Here is a 6513-nt window from a genome sequence, read left to right as displayed (position 1 = left end):
GGGAACTGTAGTCCCAAGGAGCCGACCGGCGCCCGCGCCGCGCTGGACACGAAGAAGAGACTTCTGGGTAGTGTAGTCGTACGTGGGGACGTGCGGCAACCAGGAAGTCAGCGTGCTGGGAGGCGAGCGGAAGAAGAAAAGCGACGCTCAAAGGCGGGCCCGACAGCAAACTACAAGTCCCAGAGTGCCTCGCGCGAGGGGGCTGTCCCAGAAGGGCGCCAGGCATGGTTAATACTCTTCTGTTGGCTCAGCCTGAGTTTCCGCTCCGCCTCCGTCCAGCCTGGGAGCGGTTTCTTCAACTGCGGCTCAGGCTGCGCTGTGGCTCCGCGTGGTGTCCGAGCCAGCTGGTCTTCCTGGCTCGCCGCTGCTCCTCGGAACGGCCGGGCCGCGGTCGCCAACCGCCGCCTCGCGCTACCGGCTGGAGAGAGGCTGGCCTGGCGGGGATGTGGGGGCCTGGGCCGGACCTCGGGCTTGCACCGGGGCGCGTCTCCTCGCCCAGGTAGCCTGCGGGTACTTTGCTTGAGGTTTCGCGATCCACAGTCTCCGCGGATCCGGGGGTAAGACGAGCGGTCCTCCGTTAAAGTGACTTGTCCGCCGCCCCGGTCCTGAATTCGTGCAGCGAGATGGGCACAGGTGCAGGGTTCTCACCGACAGCCCTCGTGTGGACAGCGAATGAGGCGCGGGCTCTGCAGCCCGTGGAGCCTGCACGCACACGCACATAGCCGCACACTGAGGCACACGCTCGGTCCGCGGTGCGCTGCTCGCCCCTCTAAGCACCCACAGGAGGAGGTGGCCGGCTCCCTACCAGCTCTCGCCGCTTAGCGAAGGGTGGAGGTGAGCGAAGACCTCCCAGTCTACCGCCCGATGGACCTGCCTTAAGCGTTGGTTCTGCAAACACGCGCAGGGGACCTCCTGCACCGAATCCCAACCTCGCAGGCAGTCAGCCATTCAAGCAAAGAGCTCTGCGGACGGGATGTCAGCCTGGGGGACTTCGGCGGGGACCGTGACAAAGGAGCTGAGCCCCTTCAGAGTCAGTGGGGACAGCAGCTGGCCTGGAAGAGGGGCAACCGGGACAGAATCCGGCGCCCCGACAGGGACTAGAACCCGGAATGCCGGTGTTGTGCTTAACAGCTGCAACAAAATGCTACCCCACCCTTGTGTTTCTTGTCTTACTTCTATGAACTTTTAGGCTACAAATATGTAGTCCTAAGGAGTATGTGTGTAGATACGTGTATATTTGAGTTGCTTTTTTAACGTAAATAGTATGCCCACTACAACTATAAGAATGACTGAAAGCCAAGACACAATACCAAGTGCTGGTAAGGGGGTAAAGCCTCAGGATCAGTCATGCATGCCGGTTACAGCCATTGTGGAAGAGAGTTTGGTTGTTTCTTTCAGAGCTACATATACTGTGTTTGTGCAAAGAAGACATTTGTGGAAAATGAAATTAAAAGGTTGGTTTATTTTGGTACAAAAAGTGTTTGACATCCAGGTGTAGTCTTTTCCCCGAGCTTTTGAAGGTCCCTTGTGAGGCTGGAGAGGACTGACTTCCCTTCCAAAGCCGGCTTACAGTGCTGCATAACCGCCCCAAACCGGACGCAACCAACGTGTCCTAGAGAAAGCGTGCATGGTGTATATCTGTACAGAGGGATATCGTTCAGCAGGAAACAGAAATGGGCTGCCAAGCTGCAGAAAGACGTGACCCTCAAGTAAACACGTGTGAGAGGCCAGGCTGACAAACCTAGACTCTCCAATTCCAACTCTGACAAAACTTTGGACAGTAAAAAGATGGGGACTCGGGGGGAGGCTGGAGGCTGGAGGACTAGAGCACAGGGCATGTTTAGGGCAGTGAAATGCTTCTGCAGGACACCATAACAGTAGATTGATGACGTTAGGCATTTGTCAAAGCCCACAGAACTGCGTAACATCCAGCGGCTCCTGATATACACGCTAGGCTTCAGTTAACGCTGTGTGGATTCTGGTTCATGTTCTAAGCTAAAATGGCAGTAACAAAAGAGACATTGTGTTCCTGGGAGATGAAAGAGTTTATGGTATAGAGGGGAAAAGGGGGGATCCCTTTCCAGCCCATCATAAGGTATCCCAGCCAGCACCCCCCCACACACACACACACAAGGCAGGTTAGAGAAAAACACACCAAATGTATTCATGTGTACAAGCACCAGAGATGTACAAAGTATCAATTCAAAGGAGGAGCCAGATAGTTGAAGCTAAAATGGCATGGAGACTTGGGACTCCCCACAAGAAAGCGGTGATGCCAGGTTGGGGGGGGGGGGGGATGCACTGTGGGCAAAGCCCATCCTTACACAGATAGCCTCCCAGGTGGGCCTCAGCCTCAAGACCACCTGCGGTGACCTCTGCCTGGGCCAGGTGTTAGAGCCCCACTCTTCTTTCCTAGCAGACAGGGAAATCCGAGAAGGAAAGCCTCTGTCTACGCTGTTCATCTGGCTAATGTAGACAGATGTCCACTTCTTTTCACAAGAGATCCATTCCTGTGTCTGCAGTCCCTCTGAGTAGCTAATTCAACATATTTTGGTGGGGATATTTCACTTGTCCACAATGGAAACTGCACTTTCTGCATAATTTTCTCATAAACCTAAAATTGCTAGGCTGGCGCCACGGCTCAACAGGCTAATCCTCCACCTGCGGCACCGGCATACCGGGTTCTAGTCCCAGTCGGGGTGCTGGATTCTGTCCCGATTGCCCCTCTTCCAAGCCAGCTCTCTGCTATGGCCCGGGAGTGCAGTGGAGGATGGCCCAAGTGCTTGGGCCCTGCACCCCATGGGAGACCAGGAGAAGCACCTGGCTCCTGGCTTTGGATCAGTGCAGTGCACCAACCGCAGCGGCCATTGGGGGGTGAACCAACGGCAAAGGAAGACCTTTCTCTCTGTCTCTCTCTCTCTCATTGTCCACTCTGCCTGTCAAAAAATAAAAAATAAATAAACCTAAAATTGATCTTTAAAAAAATAGGGGTGGGTGTTTGGTACAGTGGTTAAGACATCCCTAGGGATGCCCACATCATTTATCAGAGCGTATGGTTAGAGTCCCAGCTACTCCACTCCAGTCTGGCTTCCTGCTAATGTGCACCCTAGGAGGCCATAGGTGATGGCTTAAATAGCTAGGTCCCTGCCATCCATGTGGGAGACACAGATTGAGTTCCAGGCTCCTGGATTTAGCCTGGCCCAACCTTGGCTGTTCTGGGCATTTAGGGAGTGAACCAGCAAATGAAAGATCTTTCTCTCTCTCTCTCTCTGCCTTTCAAATAAAATGATAGAAGTATCACAAAGACTGGGGCCAGCACTGTGGCACAGCAGATTAACGCCCTGGCCTGAAGCGCTGGCAACCCATATGGGAGCCTGTTCGAGACCCGGCTGCTCCACTTCCATTCCAGCTCTCTTCTATGGCCTGGGACAGCAGCAGAAGATGGCCCAAGTCCTTGGGCCCCTGCACCCACGTGGGAGACCAGGAAGAAGCTCCTGGCTCCTGGCTTCAGATCAGCACAGCTGCAGCTGTTGCAGCCATTTGGGGGGTGAACCAGCAGACAGAAAATCTCTCTCTCTCTCTCTTTCTCTCTGTGTAACTCTGACTTTCAAATATCACAAAGACAAAAATTATTCCTTGGTAATCTGTGAGGCTTTTTTTCCCCCACAGACTGTAACATAAGTAACATTCAACCATACTTTGAGGATTTTAGCTGATTCGTTTTCACTGTTACATGAGAATATAGTCTTTTGGTTTCTCATGATGGCCATTTGCATTGCTTCCAGGTTTTTACTGCTCTGAATAGCAGTACTACGAGCATTCTTATACATTCCTCCTGCTGGAGATGTGCTGAATTTGGTTTCGTTTTATTTGGGTCCATCTGGGTCTATAGCTAGATGTGAAGTTGTCAGGCTGTGAGGTATATGAACATTCAGTTTTAGTGTGTAATTCCAGACTTCTTTTTCCCCAAAATAGGTGTGTAGATTCGTACTCTAATCAGCCTTGGATGGGCTTCCTAAGAGAGAACCCACATCCTCCGCAGCACTTGTGTTTGTCCAACTTTTTCTTTAAAGCATTTTTTTTTTAATCTGAGAACTGTTTTATTTATTTTTACTTATTGGAAAGACAGAGATCTTAACATCTACAAGTGGTTCTCTCTCCAAATGCCCACAACAGCCAGGCCTGGGCCAGACCAAAGCCAGGAGCTAAGAACACCATCTGGGTCTCTCACATGGGTGTCAGGGACCCAGCGTATAAGCCATCACCTGCTGCCTCCTGGGGTGTGCATTAGCAGGAAGCTGGAATTGGAAGCAGAGCTGAGACTTGAACCCAGGCACTCCAGTATAGGATATGGACATCCCAAACAGTATCCCACCCAACCACTGCACCAAATACCTGCCCCATTAGACTTTTTACATTTTTTATGAAAGTGTTAACTTAGTATGATATTTACCTAATGAATGAGACTGAACATTTCTTTATGTTTTTTCAGCCATATATATTCCTTCTGAAAAATGCTGGCTGATCTCTTTTGGCTGTTTTTGTATTAGGTTATGTTCGTAAATTCTTTTCTTGTTGATTTGTAGGAATTGATGCTAATGGTCATGGACTTCACATATCTCTACCCAGTTTGTAACTGGTTCTCTGAGTATCTTTGAACAGAAGTTGTTAGCAATGGTTAGCTGGCTGGGAGCTCCTGGGTGGCTTCAAGATGGGGACTGGTCACAGGAGACAGGTACAGTTAAAGGTGCAGGTTTGCAGCCACCCGACCCCCTTACGTAACAAAGCCCCCATAAAAGCCCAAAGGACAGTTTGGGAGAGCTTCCAGAGGGCGGAGCCCGTGGGGTTCCTGGAGGGCAGCATGCCCCAAGAGGCCATGGACGCCCTACACCCCTTCCCCCTTCTCACCCTATTCATGTCTTCACCTGTGTCTTGAACTTGAGCCATCTTGCACTGCTTTCCCAGTCCATAGCAGAGAGCTGAATCAGAAGAGCAGCCAGGACTCAAACCGGCACCTATATGGGAGGCGGCACTGCAGGCAGCAGTTCTACCCGCTACACCACAGTGCTGGCCCCTTGTAACATTCTTTATTTAAAAAAACAGTTAGAGGCCAGCATTGTGGTGGAGCAGGTTAAGCCTCCTCCATGACACTACCATCCTGTATGGATCCAGCTGCTCCACTTCTGATCCAGCTCCCTGCTAATGTGCCTGGGAAAGCAGCAGAGGATGGCACAATTACTTGGGCCCCAGCATCCATGTGGGAGAGCCAGAAGAAGCTACTGGTCCCTGGCTTCAGCCTGGCCCAGCCCTGGCTATTGAGGACATTTGGGAAGTGAACCAGCAGATGGAAGATATCTCTCCCTCCCTCTCTCTGTAACTCTGCCTTTCAAATAAATAAATCTTTTTAAAAAAAAGAAAGGAAAGAAAGATTAATTTAAAATAAATAAGTAATAGTGAAAAAACAGTAAATGTAAGTGTTTCCCTGAGGTATGTGAGCCACTATAGCAAATGAATGGAATCCACGTTAGTGGCTGTGGGAACCCCGATTATTATGGTTTGGATATGGTTTAAGTGTATCTCCCCAAGTTCCTTGTGTTGGAAGACTAGTCTGTTGTGACAGGGTTCAGAGGTGGTGGGACGTCACCTTTGTGGTAGCTGGGTAAGCCATCCCATTTCTGAGTGCCAGGTGGAGTCCTGTCTGCTCTCCGTCCACGCCAGCTTCCTGCTAACGTGCCTGGGAAAACAGCAGAAGATGACCCAAGTGCCTGGGCCCTGCCACCCATGTGGGAGACCAGGACGGAGTGCTGGGCTGTACGTTCAGCCTGTCCCAGACCTAGCTGTAGTGGCCACCTGGGGAGTGAACCAGTGGATGGACAATCTCTGTCTCTCCCTGTCTCACTCTCTTGCTCTCCCTTTCTAAATAATTATTTTAAAAAAGAGAGAGAGAGAGAGATGGTGTGATCTTTACACAGTGAGGCCCACTGGGAGGGTGTCAGGTCACAGGGGCATGCCTTGGAAGGGATGAACAGTTCTCAAGGGACCCCAGCGGTGCTGCAGCTTCATGTCCTACTGTGTGATCTCCCTCATGCCTCTCCCTCACCGTGACACCATCCACCACGTGACAGCCACGAGGGCCTCTCACCATGCTGGTACCATGCTGCTTAGACTTCCAGCTTCTCTTTACAAATTGCCCAGCCTGTTACAGCTCCAGGGACCAGACTAATACAGAGAGTTGTGCCAGAATTAAGGGCGATTCCAGGGAAGGCTCAGAAGGAGCCCAGGGAAGTAGTCTCAGATGGAAGTGAGAATCCCACTGGAGATTAGAGTGAAGGCAGTCCTTGTTACACTGTTGCAAAGAAACTGACCACATTATGTCCATGTCCTACAGTTCATGGAAGGCCTAAATTAAGCATGATGAGCTAATTTATCTGGTGGGAGAACAGCAAAGCACTTGGGCTGTTGCACACATGTGTCACACGCATGTTATTGGACACTGAGTCAGATTACAGTGAG

The sequence above is a fragment of the Lepus europaeus genome, chromosome 17 (genome assembly GCF_033115175.1).
Source record: "Lepus europaeus isolate LE1 chromosome 17, mLepTim1.pri, whole genome shotgun sequence".
NCBI classification, from domain to species: domain Eukaryota; kingdom Metazoa; phylum Chordata; class Mammalia; order Lagomorpha; family Leporidae; genus Lepus; species Lepus europaeus.
The sequence above is the reverse complement of the archived record's forward strand: the minus strand, read 5'-3'. Positions refer to the sequence as shown.